Source organism: Acomys minous (genome assembly GCF_964271855.1).
Source record: "Acomys minous genome assembly, chromosome: 5".
Lineage (NCBI taxonomy): Eukaryota > Metazoa > Chordata > Mammalia > Rodentia > Muridae > Acomys > Acomys minous.
In genome coordinates, this window is record NC_140494.1 from 73,115,866 (window position 1) to 73,139,728 (window position 23,863).

The 23,863-nt window shown below is 44.5% G+C and overlaps 1 long non-coding RNA gene across 2 annotated transcripts in view; it reads left to right on the forward strand.

The window, feature by feature from the left end:
- The first annotated feature begins 10,597 nt into the window (after positions 1-10,597).
- The window catches only part of LOC311598192, a 29,659-nt gene continuing 16,393 nt past the window's right edge, over positions 10,598-23,863 (forward strand). For both annotated transcript variants that reach the window (XR_014779513.1, XR_014779514.1), the window contains exons 1-2: positions 10,598-10,702; positions 18,268-18,358. This is a non-coding gene — a long non-coding RNA (uncharacterized lncRNA). The remainder of the gene's footprint in view (positions 10,703-18,267; positions 18,359-23,863) is intronic.

A 23,863-nucleotide genomic window follows, 5' to 3' on the forward strand; every position in this document is an offset into this window, starting at 1 on the left:
TCTCTCTCTCTCTCTCTCTCTCTCTCCTTCTGAGATCACTTTGTCACAATACCTTGTACCTAATGATTTCTATAGCAAGGTCCATTGGTCAGGGTTGCTAGCCACCTGCTGGTAGCCAGCAAGCAGCTGAGGTATCCTGTCAGCCTTCCAGCGGAGGAGCCCACGTTATGCAAATCTTGCTGTTCACCAAGTCTTCAGGCTGCAGACCTGCCCCAACCATATTGACTGCAACTTCATGAGAGATGTCAGGGTAGAACTACAGCTAAGCTGTGTCTGCATTCTTGTTCCTGACAAACTGTGAAATAAGAACAATGGTTGATGCTTACGATTTTTACATCAATTGCAATGTATTTGTAATGTAGTTAATATCTCTGTTCATCCTTAGGCTTCAGTAAACATTACAGAAATGAACATGACTACACCTGTTTTGTGTCTTATATTTCTAGCATAGGGACTCTTTCTTTTGTGGACGGGGATGGCTATGCTAGAGATTGAACATATGGTCCAGGGTCTGTGCACAATTGGCAAACATCCCCCCCTACCCTCTGAACATGGTCTGCAGCTAACATGATATGTAATCAGATGCCAGGGCACATCCCAGCTTATGGGCTATCAGGGTTGCCAGAATGTACCCCACAGTTCCTCCTCTGCTCTACCTACTTCATAGTCATGGGGTATCTGGTCTCTGAGTGAGGACTGGCATTCTGATGGCAGAAACCCTGGAACTATTGAACCCTAACATGGAGGGGCTGGGATTGCATTCCACGACAAAGCGACACGGACAATCTGGCTGTGGGTATAAGCATAGATGGTAGAACAGAGGGTGAGAAATGGATTTGTTGTCTTCCTAGGGAAATACTTATATCAAGACCTTATTTTTCAGGAGAAGCAATCATAATTCTGCCTTTGGATCCAGTGGGACTCACTGTATCCTCCTAATTGTCCCTCTTATTTTTGAGCTGCTTTGGAGAACTTGCCTTTCTTTGCAATGATATGATTCCTCTCCAGACAGTGTCTTGAAGTTTCATCGCTTGGTCCCTTATTTCCACTCTAAAACACGGCTTGTGGAATAAAATCAATACCCTGTGTCTGTATTTTCAGCAAGATGGATTTTTGCAACACGAGATTGGCCAATGTGTATGAAACTATTGCTATCCTGAGGTAACCCTTAATAATGCAGTCATTTCTGGGGGATCCTATGTACAAGAATAGAGTGCAGAACAACTCTGTCATAGCAAAGCTTAAGACTATGGAAAAAGACTGGAGATGTAGCTCAGTTGGTGGACAGTCTGACTCATGTGCACAGATCCCTGGGTTTGAAGACAGCGCTGCATAAACTGGGTCAAAGATTAAGGCTTGGAATCTCAGCACTTGGAAGAGGCAGGCTGGAGGACCAGAATTTCAAGGTCTGAGGCCAATGTGTGATACAGAGGATCCTTCAAAAATAAACAAAACAAAACAAAGCACAGGGCTCAGTCTGTTGAGTGCTTGCCTTGAAAGAATGAGGCCTTGAGTTCAGTCTCCAGAACCCATTAGAAACAGCCCAGAAAGCCAGGGGTGCTGGCATGGGCGTGGAATCACAGCACAGCAGCACAGGTGGAGACAAACGATCCTTGGGGCTTGCAGGTCACTCAGCCTTGCCAAGTTCCAGATCAGTGACAGGTCTTGTTTCAAAAAACAACCAAGGTACATGGAGTTCCAAGGAGTAACAGCCAACTTGTCAGCCCTCCACACAAGCCTGTGCACATGTACACACACACACACACACACACACACACACACACACACACACACACACACACACACATTTTGAGCACATATACACACCAAAGAAAAGAAAATTGAAATATGTTTTTTTGAGAAAAGATTTATTTTATTTTTACTTTTGTGCATATGTGTGTGTCGGTGTGTATATTGTATATGCATGTGTAAGGACCTTTGGAACCCAGAAGATGGCACCCAATCTCTGGACCTGGAGTTACAGGCAGTTCTGAGCCTCTGCATACTTGTCTGGGAACCAAACTATTTTTTGTTTTATGTTTTCAGGACAGGGTTTCTCTATGTAGCCCTAGCTGTCCTGAAACTTGCTTTGTAAACCAGGCTGGCCTTGGACTTAGAGATCTGCCTGCTTCTGCCTCCTGAGTGAAGAAAGCACTCTTAACCACCAAGGCATCTATGTCTTCAGTCCCTGCTGTTACACTAAATAAATATGTTATTTGTGTCATATTTGTGACATAAATTTGCATCCCTTAAGATACGTTTCTGAAACTGGACCCTTGCTAATTGTGTATCTTTTGTGATATCACTAGTGCTTTCTCTGGAGGGGAATTGCTTTGAGTTTCCCTTTATTTAATTTGATGTTGGCCATAGGCCTGCGGTAATTTGCCTTTACTATGAGATATGTCCCCTGTATCCCCAAATTCTCCAGGACTTTTTGACATGAAGGAGTGTTGGATTTTGTCAAAGGCCTTTTCTGCATCTGATAAGATAATCATGTGATTTTTTTCTTTCAGTTTGTATATGGTAGATTATATTTACTGCTTTTCATATATTGAACTATCCCTGCATTTCTGGGATGAAGCCTACTTGATGAGTTTTTGGATTCAGTTTGCAAATATTTTATTGCTGTTTTGCATTTATTTTCATAAGGGAAATTGGTATGTAATTCTTTCCTTTTTTCTTTGAGTCTTTACATTGTTTGAATATCAGGTTGACTATAGCCACATAAAATGAATTGGGTAATGTTTCTTCTCTTTCTATTTTATGGAATAATTTGATGAATATTGGTGTCAGCTCTTTTGAAGGTCTGGTAGAATTCTAGGGTAAAACCATCTGGCTCTGGGCTTTTTTGATTGAGAAACTTTTGTTTTGTTTTGAGACAGGGTTTCTCTAATTCCCTTGGCTGTTCTGGAACTTGCTTTACAAAGGCTGGCATCAAACTCACAGAGATTCCCCCAAGTCTGGGACCTGAAGGCATGTAGGACCACACCTGGCTTGATTGGGAAACTTTTAATGAGCGCTTCTATTTCCTTAGGGGTTATAGGCCTATTAGGAGTGTTTATCTGATCCTGATTTAACTTTGGTAAATGGTATGTAATGAGAAAATTACCCATTTCTTTTAGATTTTTCAATTGGTGAAGCACAGGGTTTTAAACTATGTCCTTATGATTTTCTGGATTTCTTCAGTCTGTTGTTATATTCTTTTTATTTCTGATTTTGTTAATTTAGATCTTCTCGCTCCCTAGATATTTAGTTAGTTTGATAAGGGTTTGTCTATCTTGCTGATTTTCTCAAAGAACCATCTCTTCATTTCATTGATTCTTTGAAGTTTTCTTTTTGTTTCTACTTTATTGATTTCAGCTCTCAGCTTGATTATTTCTTGCTACCCTTTTGTGTGTGCTTACTTCTCTTTATTCTGGAGCTTTAGATGAGCTGTTAAGTTGCTAGTAGGAGATCTCTCCAATTTTTTTTTTTTGTTGTTGTTAATGTAGGCACTTAGTGCTATGAACTTTCCTCTTAGCACTGCTTTGGTTGTGTTCCATAAGTTTAGGTATGCTGTGCATTCATTTTCGTTGAATTCTAGAAAGTCTTTAAATTTTTTTATTTCTGTCCTGACCCAGTTTTCATTCAGTAGAGAGTTGTTCAGTTTTCATGCCTGGTGTAAGCTTTCTGTTGCTTCTGTTGTTGTTGTTGTTGTTGACATCTGGCTTTAATCCATGCTTGTGAGGTAGGATGCAGGGATAGTTTCACTTCCCTTGGATCTGTGGAGACTTGTTCTGTGTTCAAGTATGTGGTAAATTTTGGAAAAGGTTTCACAAGGTTCTTAGAAAAAAGGGTCTATTCTTTTGTGTTTATGTGAAATGCTCTATAGATGTCTGTTAGGCTCATTTGGTTCATAGCACTGATTAGCTTCAGTATTTCTTGGTTTAGTTTTTGTCTGGGTGATCTGCTCGCCGGTGAGAGTGTGGGATTTGGGTGGCCCTCATCAGTGTGCGAGGGCCAATATATGATCTAAGCTGTGGCATCATTTCTTTTATAAACTTGGGTGCCTTTGTATTTGGGCATAGACGCAAAGAATTGAAATATCATCTTGGTGGGTCTTTTCTTTGGTGAATACCAATGTCCTCCATCCCTTTGATTAGTTTTGAGGTCCATTTTGTTAGATATTATGGCTAGACGGGCTTGCTTCTTGTGTTCATTTGCTTGGAATATCTCTTTTTCAACCCTTTTTTCTGAGGTGATGTCTGTCCTGAGGTTGAGGTGTGTTTCTTGGATGTAGCATAGGAGTGCATCCTGTTTTCACATCCATTCTGTTAGTCTGTGCCTTTTTTATAGAGAAACTGAGATCATTCATATTGAGAGATATCAATGACAAATGACTGTTGATTCCTGCTATGTTGTTGTTGCTGCTGCTTCTACTTCTGTTGGTGGTGGTGGAGGGGTGTGTGTATGTGTGTGTGTGTGTGTGTGTGTGTGTGTGTGTGTATGTGTGTGAATATGCACTTCCTTCTTTAGGTTTTGCTTTTATGAGATTATTCATTTTCTTTGTTTTCATGGGTATAGTTAACCTTTGTAGATTGTGTTTTTTCTTCTAGCACCTTCTGTAGCCCTTGATTTGTAGATAGATATTGATTAAATTTGACTTTATCATGGAATATCTTACTTTCTCCATCTGTTCTGACTAAAAGTTTTGCTATTTATAATAGTCTGGCCTGGCATCTGTGATCTCTTAGAGACTACAGCACATCTGTCCAGGCCCTTCTGGATTTTAGAGTTACCATTGAGAAGTCAGGTATAATTCTATTGAGTATGCCATTATACATTACTTGGTATTTTTCCCTTACAGGATTTAATATTCTTTCTTTGTTCTGTATGCTTATTGTTTTGATTATTATGTATTTGAATTTATTTGGTGTTCTGTATGCTTCTTGTACATTTCTAGGCATCACCTCCTGTAGGTTAAGGAAATTTTCTTCTGTGATTTTGCTGATAATGCTTCTTGCCCTCTGAGTTGGAGTTCCTCTCCTTCTTCTATTCTGATTATTTTTAGTTTTGGTCTTTTTATACTGTACCAGATTTCCTTGTTATTTTGTGTCATGAATTTTTTAGATTTAACATTTCTGACAGGTGTATTAATTTACTCTACTGTATTTTCTACACCTGAGATTCTCTGTTGCATCTCTTATATTTTGCTAGTGAAGCTTGCTTCTGTAGTTCCTGTTTAAACTCCTTAAATTTTCATTTATAGTTTTTTTAATTTATAAAAACATTTCTTTATGACAAAAACATGTCACAATGTTTTCTTTATTGCTTCTATTTCCATTTTTAGGTCTTTAACACTATTATTTGTTTCCTTCACCTGTTTGTATTTTATTAGCTTTCTTTAAGGGATTTATTAATTTCCTCCTTAGGAATCTCTATCATCTTTGTACAGGTGGTTTTAAGGTCTTTCTTGTGCTTCAGCTATGTTGGAACATCATCCAGGGCCTTCTGGAGCAGGATAGCTAGGCTCTACTGCAAACACATTGCCCTGCATGTTACTGATTGTGTTCTTACCCTGGCATCTAGGCATCTGGGATTGGGATGATTGTAGGTCTTGGGGATGATCTTTGGGCTTCTGTTTCCTCTCTGGAGTTTCAGAGAGTGTGATGGCTGAGTGTTGCCTGTTTTATTGGCTTGCTTAGTTGGTGTGCTCACAGAGAATGCTTGCTGGTGTTGGAGGATGGGGTGCAGGGGTAAAGGAAGGGAGAGAATTTAGGAAGGGATGGTCTGTGGGAGGCACAGGGGATGTGGGCAGGCAGGGGAGGGAAGCTGAAGCTGGCGATCTGCTGCAGTGCTAGAGACAAGGCTAGGCCAGCGGCTCTCAACCTTCCCAATGCTGTGAACCTTTAATAGAGATCCTCATGCTATAATGATCCCAGCTATGAATTAATTTGTTGCTACTTCATAACTGCAATTTTGCTATTGTTATAAATTGTAATGTAAATATGTATTATACAGTGAAAAGGATGTTAAACCCCCAAAGAAATTTTGACTCATAAGGTTGAGAACCACTGGTCTAGGGGAAGAGAGAGAGGGGGAAGAGGAGGAGAAGGAAGGGGTGGAGGATGAGGAGGTACCTGCTGGAGATGGGGTCTGGGATACAGTGACAAATGAAGGAAGGACCTTAGAAGGAGATGTTTAGTGGGATCCACAGGAGATGTGGGCAGGAAGAAGAGAGGATACAGCTGGTGATCTGGTGCAATGCTCAAGTAAACTATTTTTTTCATTAACTAATTAATTTATTTATTTTACATCCTGATAAAAACTTCCCCTCCATCATCTCATCCCAATCCCTTCCTCTCCCCTCCCCTCATCCTATGTCCCTTCCCCTTCTTCTCAGAAAAGGGGGGACCTCCACGGATATCAACCAGCCCTTGGCATATCAAGTAGGACTGAGAGCATCTTCTATTGAGGCTAGACAAGGTGATCCAGTTAGGGGAAAGGGATCAAAGGCAGGCAGCAGAGTCAGAGACAGCTCCTGTTAGAGGTCCCACATGGGGACCAAGCTGTCCCATGGATGCTTTCTGGTCAGTGCGTCAGTCTTTGTGAGCCCCTTCAGGTCCAGGTTAGTTGAAATAACCCTGTTCCAAGAAGATGAATTTCCAGCCTCAAAACAAACAAACAAACAAAAACTGTAATATAGTTCTAGCCATTTAGAATGTCTCTGGACTTCTTATTACATTCATAAATCATAAATATTTCAGACATAGCTGAGAAAATGACACCTGCCATTAACCCCAGCACTAAGGAGGCAGACTCAGGTAAAGCTTAAGGCCAGCCTGGTCTATACAGAGAGTTCCAGGTCAGCCAGGGCTATGTAGTAAGACCTTATCTCAAACAAACAAACAAACCAAAAAGAAGAAGAAGAAGAAGAAGAAGAAGAAGAAGAAGAAGAAGAAGAAGAAGAAGAAGAAGAAAAAGAAGAAGAAGAAATAAAGAAACCATAATTTGAAGTGCCTTAAAACACGTTGAACACTCAATATACAGTTAAAAGTAAGCGAAATAAAAGCATGAAGAGAAAAACAAGAAGTACCCTGATCTCAGGAAGGAAATCTGCGCAGTATCCAGCGGGAGGAAACGACCCCATGAGCTGCAAGTGTGCAGCGCCGCAACAACTTTCTTCCTGACCATGGTGGAGCAAATGCCATTGAGAAAGGCCGCTGATGGTGATCTTCCAGGGAAACAGCTCTGATGTGCACCTCGGCATAGTTGAGGTTAGTGTTCTGAGCCAGTCCTTGGCAGGTGAAGATGCTCATGATCCAGTGCTGCCATTGGAATTGTAAAGGTTTTACTTGCTGGCTCAATAATGACATGATTTGGGCCTCTGGGATTATGCCTTGCCAGCTTCATTTGTGAATTTAATTTTAGTTCAGAGATGAGTGGAATAAAAACTGATGCTTAGGCAGTCAGTGCTAAGAAAGCATATGGACTCCCACACACAGAACACACACAGTGTTCAAGTGTTCACTAGGAAGACATTGCTACATTTTTTGGCAAAGTTTACTTAAAATTACATTTTGTGTGCTAAAGGCCTTTTTCTACATACAAAATAATGTCCCGGGACACCCACTAGACAATTTCTCTAATTTTTACCTTCATATGTATTTTATCCTTATTTTATGTTTGGGGCAGGCAAATGAATACATCTGTACCACGTGCACATGGGTGTGTATGGTGGCAAGGCTTCGGATTCCACGGAACTGGAATCACAGGTATTTCTTTCTTTCTTTCTTTTTTTCTTTTCTTCAAGACAAGGTTTATCTGTGTAGCCTTGGCTGTCCTGGACTCCTTTTGTAGACCAGGCTGGCCTCGAACTCGCAGCGATCCACCTGCCTCTGCCTCCTGAGTGCTGAGATTAAAGGCGTGTGCCACCACACCTGGCTATTTTTTTTTTAAAGATTTATTTATTTTTTATCATGTATATAGTGCTCTGCTTGCATGTACACCTGCACTCCAGAAGAGGGCATCAGATCACATTATAGATGGTTGTGAGCCACCATGTGGTCCTGGGAATTGAACTCAGGACCTCTGGAAGCACAGTCAGTGTTTTTAACCTCTGAGCCACCTCTCCAGCCCAAGTTACAGGTATTTGTGAACCACTTGATGTAGGAGCTGGGAACTGATCCCAAATGCAAGAGCTGGAACAGCAAATGCTCTTAACCACTGAGTCATTTTCCCAGCCACTACTCTGTGTGTATGTGTATGTGTGTCTGTGTGTGTGTATCTGTGTGTGTGTGTGTGTGTGTGTGTGTGTGTGTGTGTGTGTCTGTGTGCACATGAGTGCAGGTTCCCTTGAAGGACAGAAGAAGGTGTTGGATCTCCTGGCACTGGAGTTTTAGGCAGTTGTGAGCTGTTCCATGTGGGAGCTCAGAAGTGAACCTGGGTCCACAGTCAGAGCAGCAAGTTCTCTTAAGCACCACGGCATCTCTCCAGCTCTTGTTTTTGTTTATGTCTTCAAGTTTTGAGAAAAATTTTGAGCTCTGGGCAGGGATGGCAAAAGCCCATTCAAATGGCTTATTTCTGAAGACTCAATGCGGCAGCTCAGTCCCTGCCCTGCTCAGATGCCCTGATTCTTGAGGTTGCTGTGTAGCTGTGTGGTTTTGGTGGTCTGAGGCTTGAAGAACACAGTGCTATTTGAAGTTTGGTAAAACATCAAAACTGTTTTGAACACTTCCTCAAATGTCTTTTCTGATCCTGTGGAACTTGAGTGTACCCCAAGAGACATTAACCCTTGTGTCTTTGACAAGGTTGTTCTTAAATCACGAAGTGGTTGCCCTGAAACAATTAATTAATGGTCAACAGTCGATTAATCAAGCCATTGCTTAGTCTTCTGAATCATTTAATAAGTCACTGTAAAGTCTTCCTTGCACCCAATTTTCTTTCGTCTGACCCAAATGGCAACAGCATTAAGTGAAAGCCAAAGTTTTGGCAGGTGTGGAATTCATACACATAGACAGACACACATACTCATAAACAAATATAATAAAAGCTAATCTTTAAAAAAAAAAGTACGGAGGCAGGACTTGTACCTCTGGTGAGCTCAGTATTAGCAAAGATGCTAAGCTTAATTTTAGATGGTTTTGTTCTCTTGGACCTCCTAATGGAAAGGCCCAGATATAAGCACATAGTTAAGAATGCAGTCCTAACATGTCTGAGAATTCTTAACACAGGAGAGGCTGTTGCCTACACTGTCATAGATAGCCTCCTCCTGGGAGAAGGCATGTGAAGTTGTGACAGCTAAGGACAGACCCTTATTTTTTACTTTAACACCTCTCACATCTGCTCCCATCTTACCTCCCCCATGGACAGTTCTCAGGCCCTGCAGACTTACAGGCTTAGATAGAATTATATTAACCAGCTTCTTGGCCTCTAGAATTATCTAAGCCAATTCTCATGATAAATTTTATACGCCCCCTCTCTACCTATCTACCTATATCTATCATCCATGTATCTATAAATCTATCATCATCGTAGACCACCTATTTTTTTATGAGTGATGGTTAATCTTTCTTTCTTTCTTTCTTTCTTTCTTTCTTTCTTTCTTTCTTTCTTTCTTCCTTCTTTGTATGTGTGGTTTGAGACAGGATTTCTCTGTATAGTCCTGGATGCTCTAGATTTTGCTCTGTAGAGCAAGCTGGCCTCAAATACAAAGATAACTAAACCTCACTCCTGAGTGATGGACTTGAAGATGTGCACCCCCAAGCCCAACTGAGTGATGGCTAAATTTTTTTTCTGATGAGTGTTTGTATTGAATACACAGCCTTATGCATCTGCTTATGTAGGGATAATTCTCTGTTATTCAATTCCCAGGTCTTTGGCTAGTTAATCTTGCCTGTTGGCTTCATTGGATTGAAAAATGTCTATATGGCAGTTCAGTACATCTCAATGTGTCTATGACAACACTGAGGGCATTTCCAGAAATGCCTGGATAATGAGGGCTCTCACCTGGTGAGTGGTTTCATCCACTGATGAACTCAAACATGAGTGGCCTATTAGCAGGGTGGAGCTGTGGAAGGTGGGCCTACCTGGATGAAGGGGTTGCTGAGGTATGACTTGGCCTTGCTTCTTGGTAGACTCTGTTTCCTGGGCACAATAACAGGAGAGCCTTTGTTCCTTTATGTTCTCTGTGTCATGGCTGCTCTCATCTCAGGCCAAAGGACCATGGGTGCAATCTGAAGCTGAGAGCTAAAAGTAACCTTTCCTTCCCATAAATAACTTCCCTCAGGTGTTTGCCCCAGCCACAAAAGGTTTCACAAACAATACATGATTGGTTCTTGTGACTGAGTTGATTAGTCCACTGCTGGCCTCAAGTAGTCTCAGAAGCCAAAGTAACATCCAAAGAGCCATGTGGTAAAAGAGGAAGAGTTTGGGGATCTAGGATACAGAACAAGGCACAGAGGTATCAGGGCGATATTTCTCAGGTGTGGTGTGGCTGCCTCATTTTCCTAGAAAAAGCCACAGCCTTTAGTGCATTGCTTTTAGAACACAGACAGTGGATACTACCAGCATGCCTGGGCATTGCTGCTGTGTGAATCACTCTCTCCTGTGTCTTGCAGGGGGTCAGGAGCCATGCTGCCTTGTCTTGGTGGTGTTTTCATTTAATCACTGTTCTGGAAAGCCTTAGCCTGCTTTTGCTTCAGCCTGTGTCTGATGGGAACTGGTGAGTTCAGCTCTGGCCAGTCACAAACACTTGATGTGTATGAGTGAAATCAAACTGCCTGTGAAGGCTGGTGTACACATGGGAACAAGGCCACAGCCCAAGTAGCAACTGTATTTACAGGGAAACAGTAACAACAGAACAAGTCTTCAAACAACACTCACACTCTCCGCTGCTCTCTGTCCTACCCAGCTTTCCGAGTCTTTGTGCTGAGCCCCATGATCTCTTTGTTCAGAGTTCAGTTTATCCTGGGAACTGTCACAGCAACTTGGAATTGAGAGCAAATTGATACAACTTGAGCCAGGAGTGTTAAGTTCCCTTTGTCTCTAATGGGAACAACTGTGTGGTGGGGACATAGGCACCATGGGGACAGAGGGATGATGTCATCATCTTGAGGCACTGGCTTGGCTTCCCTTTAAAACTGGGTCAGTCCCTCATCACACAGTTAAAGGTGAAAAAATCACTTTGGAGTTTTGCTGTTTCCCTCTGCAGCAGCCTTGATGTGTCAGCTGAGGACAGGGGAGGTCTTCCTAGGGTCCCCTCTGTTTTGTGGGTCTCCAGGTCGGAAGCGTTACATGGTGCTGGTTTACTAAACAGACAGTGCATGTTGACGCTGGAAGGAAGAGCAGAAGCTCCTTTCTGCCTGGGTTTGCTAGAATGCTCCATCTCCGCTGTGCTGTAGCGTGTGTGACGTCAGAGGGCTTTGGTCAGAGTGTGTGCTCCTTATTCCTGAGAGACAGATTGATAAAAGCTGGTCTAAACAGTTGCTGGCAATCAGGATTTAGTTGGCCATGGGCTTAGGTTTTTCTCCATATGGTTTAGGTTTTGCGGCCGTGTTTCTAGCTCTGAGCAATTGCAATAAAATGAAAGATTGAGAAAATAAAAATAAAATATGATTTGAGAATTCCATCCATCCAATTTCTGTAAGCAAACATTTTTTTTTAAAAGAAATTAAGAGTATGCCCGAGGCCATGTCAGTATTTGCAGGCTCATGCTGCTGCTAAAGGCCACACTGATCTGAGTGGCCTGTGCAGCCACCTGATGCCACAGTAGATGCCTGGCCTATGTTGCCACTGAAGGCCATGTCTGGGTCTCTTGTCCTCCTGCAGCCAAGGTCTTTGTTAATGTCCATGGCCCATGTCACTACTGAAGGTCACGTAGATGTCAGCGGGCTGTGCTAGAGCCTGAAGCCCATGCTGCTGCCAGGGCCATGTTGATGTGAGGAGCCCACACATGTTACTAGAGCCCATGGTGATGTGAGGAACCCACACATGTCACCAGAGCCCATGGTGATGTGAGGAGCCCACACATATCACCAGGTCCCATGGTGATGTGAGGAGCCCACACATGTCAACAGGGCCCATGGTGATGTGAGGAACCCATACATGTCACCAGGGCCCATTGTGATGTGAGGAGCCTACACATTTCACCAGAGGCCATGATGATGTCTGTGGTCAGGGAAGCCTCTGAGTACCTTGTCTGGGTCTATGGTCCTGCTGCAGCAGGGGGCCATGTTTGTGGTCTGTGCTGTCTCCAGAAACTGAGTGGAGACGCATGATCTACCCTCCCACTGACTGGGAAGCGCAAGGAGGTGTGATACTGATGACTGCTGATGCACAGTTGAGAAGGAGGGACACGGAAGGTTTCTGTGACAATCCCCACCTTCTCCAACAGCTCTCAAAGTACCAGCCTAGACAGGAAACCAACCAACAAAGAGAACTCTTAAAAAGTGACAGAGATACATGCAGAAGCTCTCCACAGTTGATGGCTTCTCCCAGAGGTGCGGGGCGGAGAGGACTCAGTTCTACTTAAAGGGCAGGGCACTGAAAGGTTGACAGTGCTCTAGTGAGTATGTAGATAGCACGAAGTTGGCTTCCTTCCTTCCTTCCTTCCTTCCTTCCTTCCTTCCTTCCTTCCTTCCTTCTTTCTCTTCTTTTTCTGGGGAGATGGGCTGAGGCCACAGCTGGGATAGACTGGAAGGACTGGGAAGGGTTGTGATTGGGGTGAATGATGTGAAACTCCAAGAGAATCAATAAAAATGTGCTATGAAAGAAAATAAATCAAGGGTAAAATATATTATTCTAGAAGGTACAATAAATGTTCAAACTCGTACAGAGGCACACAAGATGAACAAGCTCCATTTTTGAATGTATGTTCAGTAGAGAATAAAGATTGCTCCGGTTCCACTCGAGGGATACTCTGAAACAAGTAAACGAAAAGGAGCAGGACAGAGGGACAGAGGGGGGAGGGCAAGAGGAAGAGAGGTGAGGAGAGAGAAGGCAGGGGAGGGGTGGGGGAGGAGGGCGGGAAGGGATGGTAGAAGGGGGAGGGGAGAGAGGGAGAAAGAGATGGGAGGAGACAAAGAAGAAGATGAAGGAGAGGAGATGAAGGGAGACAGAGAAACAAAGGGAGAGGAGAGAGAAAGAAAGGGAGGGAGGGGAGAGAAAGAGAGACAGAGACAGAGAGACAGACAGACAGAGAGGAGGGGGAGAGAGACACACAGAGAGAGAGACAGAGAGAGACAGAGACAGAGAGACAGACAGACAGAGAGAGACAGACAGACAGACAAAGAGAGTCAGAGAAAGAGAGTCAGAGAAAGAGACAGACAGACAGACAGACAGACAGAGACAAAGAGAGAGAGACAGAGAAAGAGAGACAGAGAGACAGAGAGACAAACAGAGAGAGAGAGAGAGAGAGAGAGAGAGAGAGAGAGAGAGAGAGAGAGGGTGGGGGTGGGGGTGGGGGGGAGATAGAAAGACTAAAGAGAAGAGAGGAAGACAGAGATTTATCATAACTCAGACCACGGACTCCCCAGCTGAATTCTCCCTTCTCCAGTACTCAATTGTTGGTTTGTAATTACACCAACTTTTAAAATGTAGGCAGGTGCAGTTGCAAATACAATTTGATGCATAATTGCCATTATTATGCTTGGCATTTGCAAATTTAATTCTAATTACAAAATTAGCTGCTGTATTGTATCAGAAAGAAAAGAAAGTGTTTTAATTTAACATTTTAATAGGGAGTGTATGCATATTTACTAACTTCATTATAAAACTATCATCAAGCAATTTTTGACTATCTATGCCATGAAACACAATGAGATTTTTTTTGATGGAAGATGCTATAGTCTTATTTTAATAAAAGCATGTTTTAGTCACAGCAAGCATTCTTCATTTAGTCCTTGGGTGCCCTCTAGTGGGCTTGAGTACTAAGTGACTAGTAAAGTAGGTAAAAGCAACCTGGGCTTTAATTCCTTCTGAGACAAAAATGTAGATTTTTTTTCTTTACTAACTTAAAGCAATGAACACACAATATGTCATGCATATCATTTTCTTTTTCTTTCTTTCTTTCTTTCTTTCTTTCTTTCTTTCTTTCTTTCTTTCTTTCTTTCTTTCTTTCTTTCTTTCTCCCCTCCCCCACTTTCTCTCTTTATCGACACAGCGTCTCACTATGTAGCCTTAGGTCAGGATTACCTCGCAGAATCCACCTGCTTCTGCTTTCTGAATGTTGGAGCCACTGTAAGTCTGGCGCCACTGTGAAGAGAAAAATGTCACATAGTATTATAGATAAGAACCAGATAAGAGATATGATGAATGTATAACATACAAACATATATTTGTTATATCAGAGGGAGTAATAAGACATTGTGTACCCAGGATGCCCCTCAGGACAGGAAAAGCACCAGCTGTTCTTGCCGAGGTCCAGCGTCAGATCCCAACACGCAGGATGAGGGGCTCACAGCTGCCCGCAACCTCTGCTGTAGCATCTCTGGCGCCCTCTTCTGGCCTGAGGACGCTGTGCTCATGTGCGCGCATCTCACCTCCCTGTCATAATTAAAAACATATTTAAAAAGAAACATGAAAGAAAACAGAAGCATGGAAACAGAATAAAAACAAAGCTAGGTTTGTGTTTGAGTTAGTCTGTCATCCCCCCCCCCCCACACACAATGGCAAACTACTCTCCAAAAGTCAGAGTAAGAGAATTCAGCACCGTGGGAATGGAATCCAACCCTCAGGCTCCTAAGCAACCTGCCGGATCTAGTGCTGCTAGGGCCCCACACCAGCTGGTCAGGTTAGCAGGTCCCACCAAGGCAAAGCAAAGCAGCTTTCACAAGGCCTTGCCCGAACTGCACGCTCAATAAATATTTATGCTACAGTCGTCAACAATCCCCATGCGGCTTGAGCCTCTGGAGAGATATCCCGAGGAAAGATGAGCTCTGTGTGTCCGCAGTCAAAGGAAATTAGCCCAAAGCACTCCCAGAGAGAGCCACCTCCTTCTACCCTAAAAAGTAAAGGCAATCGTTTTCTCAAACCTCATTGGCTTAAAGATCTGCTTCTCCCAGCAACAGCAGCTTATACACAATTCTGAAGCATCTTGCTATTTTACTGGAGGTGATGTGTGACTCTTAAATTTGTGGAGGGTCATTCTGTATGTCAATGGCCTCAAATTCAAATCCGAATCACTAACTCGATCTAGTTCTGATGCTGTAAATGGAAAAAACTTTTAAAGTACTCAGAACAACACAGATGCAACAAGTTTCCCCCACAAGATGTCACTATGTTACCAAGGAAATGCAGTGACAGGTGCATTTCTCTGTCTGTGACCTTATTTTAAAAAAAATTGATGCAACGACTTTCACACATAGGGATATGATCTTGGACCTAAGGGCATCTATGACTTGATTTAATGTATAGGTATTCAATAACCCTTAATCCTGTATGCGAGCAAGTACCTGTTTAGCGATATGGCAAAAACCTTAATTGGATGAATCCAAAGGGAAATAGTAACCGGTCATGTATAAATACACAGAAGCCTGTGTCTGAGACTATTTGTCGGAAGCATTTTCTGAGGGTGGTGTCATGTTGCTGGCAGCATGGCCATCTCCCTGGGTATGTGGGATGCTCAGGCCGCGTCTGTAGTGGACTTAGCAGTCTAGCAAACCAGGATTGGCCACATTCTGAGGGATGTCTGATCAGAATAACACGATGTTTATTTGTTCTCTGTTTCTGCTTTTAAGTGAGCCCCAGGCAAAGAAGAAGACAGTAAGGAGATCAGAGCCCAGATTCCACCTCAGTGACTGCGGTAGTATCTGGCAGATGAATTAACCAGTGTGAGTGAGCTTGCCAGTTTGTAAGTGTGGATGCTGACCCCTTATGCTTTGTGCTGCAGCAAGCTAAGACCACAGATGTAAAGCAACTAGATGGAAGAGACTGGGCTAGAGGACCGACTCAAGGTGCTCTTCCAGAGGACTCGGGCTTAGTTCCCAGCGTCCACAGGCTGCTCAGAAGGGAGTAACTCCAGTCCCGGGGAACTGATGCCCTCTTCTGGCCGCTTTAGGCACTGCATGCATGTGATGTACAGACACACAGGCACACAAAACAGCCACAGAAAAGAAAAGATTTAGCAAACAGTGGTGCTTCTTGTTAATCAGGGGAGGGGACTGCAGATGAGAATCACATCTAATGTGTTGAATACAGTCATAAGCGTATGATAAGGCTTGAGTTGGCTTCACAGAGAATTCCCGCTTTAAAAGGTAATAGGTACAATGATTTAAGCATTAGGAATAACTGATAGTCCATAATGGCCTTGAATCAAGATTCTGTTTGTTAAGCTCAGCTACTTGCTTGAAGAATAAGCAGATGTGGCCCTGCTTTGGTGGCGATTCTCCTCAGCAAGTGATTGGAACTAAAACTTGCCTTAAGTCTGGCAGCAGCACCCAGTTAAGTAGCATTTGGCCAATTGTTGCCAAACTGGGATTTCCTCGCACCCACTGCTCCTAATCTGGCTGTGCTGCCTCGTACACTTCTCCTGTTTTTGAGCCCCCGCTAGCTCCCCAAAGCTCCCTGGATAAACTGAAACAGGGGTGACATCTGCAGCTTGCCCAGTGAGTCGAATCAGCCTGAAGTACAGAACCAGGGTGCTTTCCCACCAGCTCAGCTGCTGGTTTTCATGAAAGGAGGATCTGAGTGCCCAGAACCTGTTACAATTCCTCAACACAGCGCTTCTCCGGAGGTTCTGAGCCAGGGCCACAAGCTAGTCTCTTTGCTCAGTTCTGGGTCCGGTGGACTCTGGGCCACTTCCTTCCTCCCAAGTGCTCTGAAGACCGGACAGGCTTCACCGGAGAACCGCGGAGAGTTCAGGCACCCAAAGCGATCCGACTTGTGTCTGTACGATGATTCCACAAGGGTAGAGAAACTTTCATTTTTTTTTTTAATACTTTAAGACTAGCTTAGTTTTAACCTTTGCCAGCAGGGTCTAGACTGCAGCCGAGGCAGGCCTGAAACTCGCTATGTCACCAGCCTGGCCTTGACCTTAACTTTGATCCTATTGCCTTTTGCCTCCTGAGTTTTGGAACGGCAAATTTGCACTGCCATGACTGGCTTTTCTAGAATTCTGTAAAGCATGATGATTAAGTACAATAAAAGAGTTCAATGTTGTTAATAATTTTTACATGGCTCCTGGGCCCTGGGCCACTGCGAGGCCTCAGTCCTGTCAGCAGACAGGGACCAAGACCATGTTACACTAGCGTCTTGGTACTTCACAGTGCGCCCTGGAGCACGGCAAATATGTCCCACTGAGGATCTGGTTGGAAACACAGACTCTTAGGCCTTATCTGTCCAGACTTCCTCAGCTGGGACCTGCATTATACCAAGAGTCTCGTGGCTCTTGCATGAAGGGGCACTAAAGTTTGAGGAACAATTTTCCCTTGGTTGTGCTGGATCAAACCCGGGGCCTTGCATGTGGTAAGCAAATACTCCACTACTGAGGTTCCGTTGAACTCAGCTCCTTAGCACTGAGGAACACTTCCTGAAGCTGTGTGGCAGAGAGCCTTCTGGAAGCAGTATGCTGAGCTGGTCTTTGTTGATGATGCACAGCTCGGGCGCATTTCCCACACGGAGCTCTGAAAATGAAGATCTCCTATGCTTCTCTTGAAAGTGTGTCAGCTTGAGTTGGTTTGACAAGACCTTCCTTTTATAAAATGAGATGGACAAAGTTTCACTTGATTATTATTTTTAATTTAGGAATATATCCACTGGTGAAAATTCGAAGGACTCATTTAGCAACAAGGAAATATTTTGTCAATCGAGAGAGATTGACACTAGCTTACCATTTGGTCTGCTGCATTCTGGTTGTACACATGTGCACACATGAAAGTAATACATCCACTGGGTTAACAAAAAGAGAGGGATCTATGTAGAACACTTGGCCCAGGTGCACAGTGACATTTTCAAGCTCACTTACTAATTTTTCTGTTTCCTTTCACAGAAGTTTACATATTCTTTTAAGTATGAATATGTATAATTTCTCAATGTAAATCCAGTTTTGCACCTATGTTTATGTTTATGCAATATTAAAAGGTCCACAGCCATGATAGATTTTGTAAGTTGCTTTTTTTTTCTTTTTATTTGGCCCCAAGCTTTCAACCTGTTTTTTCAGAGTTTTTGTAAGTGACCAGAAATATTTGTACATCTTGATAATTATAAACTTAACAAGTAGGACTTATTTTTCAAATTTTAGCCCCTACATCCAATTACAGATATTCTTGTGATAGATTTTTTTTTTTGCAGAGAATCGCTGCCCAGTGGGTGCTGTATAGAACCTGGGAGGCATACTGAACAGACTTCGGACATGTCAGGGCACCCGACACTCTCTCCTTTAGTAAGCCTGGGCTTTCAGTTAATTTTCAATTTTGTCAAACCACTCTGTAATCTACTAATATAATCCCTTTTTGGAAACACTAAGGAGGCATTTATAGTTTGCAACAAATAAGACTTAATCACCACACACACACACACAAAATAAAACAATGAGAGAGAAAGAGAAGATGGCATTTCCATCTGCTTAGGCGACAGGTCTACATATGGTAGAAAGGAATGCAATCCTCTAATGAGGAAAGTAGAAGCAAAAAACACCACCTAAAACCAAGAAAATGACAAAGGTTTGCCTATGAGAAAAGAACACTGAAGTGAAGCTGGTTCTCACTGCCCGGGGTGGGGGTGGGGTGGGGGTGGGGGGGGCAGGGGGAAGCGGGGAGGGGGGAAGGGGAGGGAAGAGGAGGGAAGGAACGCATTCCAGAGAAAAGCTTCCAAAAGGCAACTGATTGAGGAAAAAAATTCATGGAGAGGAGCATTGGTCCACCTTCCATCTCCAAAGCAACAAGCTGTGAAAGAACCAAATAGAAGCATCTTGTTTTGATTTTCTTTGCTTTTCGAGACAGGGTTTCTCTATGTAACCTTGGCAGTTAAGGGTTAAGGACTCGCTTTGAAGACCAGGCTGGCCTTGAACTCACAGCCATCTGCCTGCCTCTGCCTCCTTCTGAATAGAAGCTTTCTTTATGAGACACACTTGGGGTTATATTCAAACCAGACAGACTCAGGTGTTGTGGCTTGACTGCAAACATGGCTGAGGGTAGGAGGAGGCCGGCCTCTGTAGTACAAGGAGTTGAGTAAGGATGACTCAGAATTACAGGAAACACAGAGAAAATTGAAACCCTGACACTGTAAAAGCAACTTTTATTCACCTGATGGAATTGTCATCTCAGAGGCTTACTCCCTCTGTCTGCTAACCTAGGCTTAGTCCTGGAAGCTTCTAGCCTCTGTATAATCTAAACTAGGCCTAGAATGTTTTTGGCCTTTGAGACCTACTGCTGAATAAGCTCATCCTTTCTAGTTTTTTCCCCCCTGAACTCTGGTTGGTTGGCTCAACTCAGCTGTCTGGCTCAAAACTCCTCTCTAAGCTAACTGGCTCAAACTAACTTTACCTTTATTGTTTGAGATTAAAGATATGCACTAAGCACATGTCTGCATTCCAACTGAATCACACGGATCTAGAAGGTCTTTGGATGTGATCAGTGTGTGTAATACAGTGTGTTACTGGATTGAAATCCCTCTCCATGACATACCTGAGGAAGGTCCTTTTTTGAGGTAAGGATTGGGTGAACAACACTGAATACTCCTTTCAAGCAAGGTAGAGCAATCAGTCTTTTTAAACTCAAAGTTAAATTCAGTTTCACGGAGTCAGTTCATCAAGGTTTCAATGAAAATTAAAGCCTTGATTATTTGTGATAGGCTCCAAAGTGAGGGGAGGACGCTCAGGAAAGATCTGGACATTGCTGGACTCGTGTCATGACATAGTTAGCAGCTAGCACACTGAAATGGCAGGACTTGGAGGGTACCATCAGAAAGAAGTTCAAGTGCTTTCTCACTATCTCACATGGGCCTGGATCTTCCGTTGCTGTGAGTGGGTGCTCACTCATTTTCAAAACATGTTCAAAGGTTCAACCTTTGTAGAGAAACCAGCTATCCTTTCAGACTTTGTATTCTCAGTCTTGTGAAATACAAGGGAGCCATCCCTCCAGCCCCCGAGTGCATTTTTATGTTAAAGCATTTGAGTGCTCTTGGAGATTTAAACCTTTAGCTTAGAAGTCTTCATTTTTTTCCAAAGGGCGGGGGGAAACTAGCCACACTGTTTCCTAGAGGAATCATGAAATGAAATGTCACAACTGAGGAGACAATTTAGCTGGAGATTTTGTATGTATGTGTACCTTTCTATGTGTCTGAGAGATAAATCTATAAGGGGAAATGCCATTTGGGGACTACATTTTTACGTTCTGGAAAAATGGTAGAAGTGAGATGAATAATTGACCCTGGCCATTTTCTGTTTTCCTTGCTTTCTCATGCTGCCAGGGACCAAAAGGCCTGAGGCCGACTCCCACCCATTCAGTATTTGCAGCAAACATCCTGCTGGGCCACTCATTAGGTATGCAAGGCATCCGGCTTAGTCCTGAGAAGACAGCGATCTGATCCTAAGATATTCACAGAGACATCCTGCTTTGTCTCACCTGAAAGACCCCTCCCCTTGCTAATGTTCCCGGGGCTCAACCCAGAAGATTTTGTACTTTTCCACTACTCTCCTTGCGTACCCCCGCCCTCACTAAAGCAGGTTTTAAAAAGCCTGCCCTTACCTTTAATAAACGAGCTCTTGACAAGCAATTGTTCGCTTGAGCTACTGTCTCTCTCCCGCCCATGTCTTTATGTACAGGTTGCGACCCCCCTCGATCCCCCAATAACTGACCAGCTGGACTGGTTGGTGGACTAATTATCGTTACATGGATTAATTTCATCTGGCGACCACGAAGGGACTCGAGGTGCGGGTTTCTCCCCGAACGGATTAAGGGACCGGTCCACAGGAGTTTTCATGACCAGCCGAGCTCGCCCGGCCGGCTTCGTCATTAGGTGAGTCATCCGTTCGCATATCTCAAGAATGGGCCATTCGCTGTCCAAGGAAGCAAAGTTCATAAAAGGCTTAAAGGACGTACTCAGAGAGAGAGGTATTAGGGTAAAAAAGAAACATTTGATTGAGTTTTTTGTTTTTATTGACCAGACCTGTCCCTGGTTCATGATTGATGGACCTACTATTCATTCTGAAAAGTGGCAGAAGGTGGGGCGTGAGCTTAATGCACTTATTAAAAAAGATGGTAATACAGCGGTGTCGAACAGTATTTTTTCTTATTGGGGCCTTATACGGGACATAATTGAGTCCGGCGAAAACGAAAGCGGAGAGAGGCAGCTCCTCTCCGTGGCTGAACTCTGCCTGCGCGAATCTCTCCCTCCTTCTCGTGTTCCTTCCTGTTCCTCTTTGCAGGGTTCCTCTCTTCCTACATCCTCGGAGCCCTTAAAAAATCTTTCCCCTGCGCCTGTGTCCAAGCCTTCTCCTTCCTCCCGCCGTCTCTATCCGTCGCTTCCTCCCACCCATGAGGACCCCATTTCCGCTATGGAACGCGGGTGTTCACCACTTTGTGCCCCTGTTTTTCCTCCAAAAAGGGCACCCTCTGTCCGATCCGGTCCGCCAGCCTCTCCTGTTCCCCCTTCACGCGCCTCCCGCCATTCCGCCATTTTCCTTTCTCAGGCCCCAGATGAGCCCTTGGATCCGGATGCTGCTGCTGAGAAATTATAAAATTATAAAATGTAAGACGCTTGCTTGCCCTGCCCAGAGGCTTCTCCCAGTTCTCGTTACTACTAGCCTCAGAGTCCCACCCTAGTTCCCAGAATAGCTACATGCGAGCTCCCGATATCAGAAGTCCCATATGGTTTCTAGTAACCGCCCTAGGGACCCACACCCAAGTCCCCACAAGAAGTCTCCCACTGCCAATGTCCATATGGTTTAAGCTTGATAAGGAACCCCACGTGCTTTGTGGTTTTTGCCCTTAAAAACTAGTCTGTAACAGCTACTCGGGGTCCTTCACCTCCCGAGGCTGAAGGGACCCTGGCGCGTCAGTAAAAACAATAAACCTTTGCTTTTGCATCAGTGTGTTGTGCCTCGCGTGGTCTCTCACGGCGACCCCCCTTCCCGAGTTGGGTGTTAGAGTCCAACATTTGGTGCGTTGGCCGGGAAGTTGAGGTCGCCCGAGACCCCCGACTCACCCACTGAAGGTTCCCCTCCCCCCGGCCCGGGCCGCCGACGGACGACTGAGACGTAAGTGACTTTTGTTTCGTATTTGTCTGTATTTTTGTTTCTCTGTAGCGCGCAAGTCAGTAGCAGGGACGAGAAGTAAGGGCAGACGTGCTGAGCACTCTCTCTCCCTCACCCTAGAGGACGCTCTAGGTGGTTTGGTATCACCCTGGAGGACGCTTCAGTGGTGTTCTGGAGGAGCCCTGACGGCGACACCGTCAGTCTCCTCAAATCAGTAGGCGAGCGTGTCCGCACGCCGCCGTCAGAATCAGTATTTTTGGTTTGGCGTCGATTCAATGCTGCGCAGCGTGTGTTCGCTTGTCTACTAGTTGCGTTTGTGTGTGTTATAGCCCTCTTTGTATTTGTGTTGACTGAAGCGACCAACGCTGACATGGGACAGACTGTGACCACCCCCTTGACTCTAACGCTTGACCATTTCAAAGATATACGTGCCCGCGCACACAACCTCTCTTTAAGCGTCCGCAAGGGACGCTGGCAGACTTTTTGCTCTTCGGAGTGGCCCGCCTTCAATGTAGGCTGGCCACCCGAAGGGACCTTTGACTCACTGACTATCACTAGGGTAAAATCCATTGTCTTTAGTCCAGGGTCGCGTGGCCACCCCGATCAGGTACCCTATATCTTAATGTGGGAAAGCTTGGTTTCAGACCCTCCCCCCTGGATCCGCCCATTCCTGCCGCTGAAGCCTCAATTGAAACCTGACACCACCCTCCTGCCGGTAACGTCCTCAGCTGCTGGAGATCAGGACCAGACTTCAACTTCCCGCGATTCGATTTCTCGGCAGTTCTTGAAACCTGTTATTCCCCAAGATCCAATGCAGGACCTTCTCCATCTGGACTCCCCTCCTCCGTACCCCCTACCTCTAACCCCACCAACTTCGTCTCTACCCTCTACCACCTCCGTATCTACCCCCTCCACTGTCTCACCCACAGCACCTCCTTCCCCTGACCCTCCTCTTACCCCAGCACCCGCTCCCTCCCCTCCTCGCCTCCGCCTCCGCCGGGGCCCCACTGAAGACCAATGGCAATCTTCCCTCTTTCCTCTCCGTACAACCAACGGAGAAATCACTTACTGGCCTTTTTCAGCCTCAGACCTTTATAATTGGAAAAACCATAACCCCCCTTTCTCCCAAGACCCTCAGGCACTGACATCTCTGATAGAATCCATTCTGCTGACACACCAACCCACCTGGGATGATTGCCAGCAGCTGCTGCAGGTGCTCCTGACGACCGATGAACGACAGCGGGTCCTCCTAGAAGCCAGAAAAAATGTTCCTGGCCCCGGGGGCTCACCCACACTCCTGCCCAATGAGATTGATGCAGGGTTCCCCCTCACCCGTCCAGACTGGGACTATGAAACCCCAGCAGGTAGGGAAAGTCTCCGTGTCTATCGCCAGACTCTGCTGGCAGGCCTCAAAGCAGCGGGCAGACGCCCAACCAATTTGGCCAAGGTAAGAACCATAATTCAGGGAAAGGATGAGAGCCCTGCAGCCTTTTTGGAGAGATTATTAGAGGGGTTCCGAATGTATACCCCGTTTGACCCCATGGCAGCTGAACACAAGGCAACAGTAGTCATGTCCTTCATAGATCAAGCAGCTCCTGATATTAAAAGGAAGTTACAGAGACTGGATAACATTCAGTCCTTCAGCACCCAGGATCTTGTGAAAGAGGCAGAGAGGGTATATAATAAAAGAGA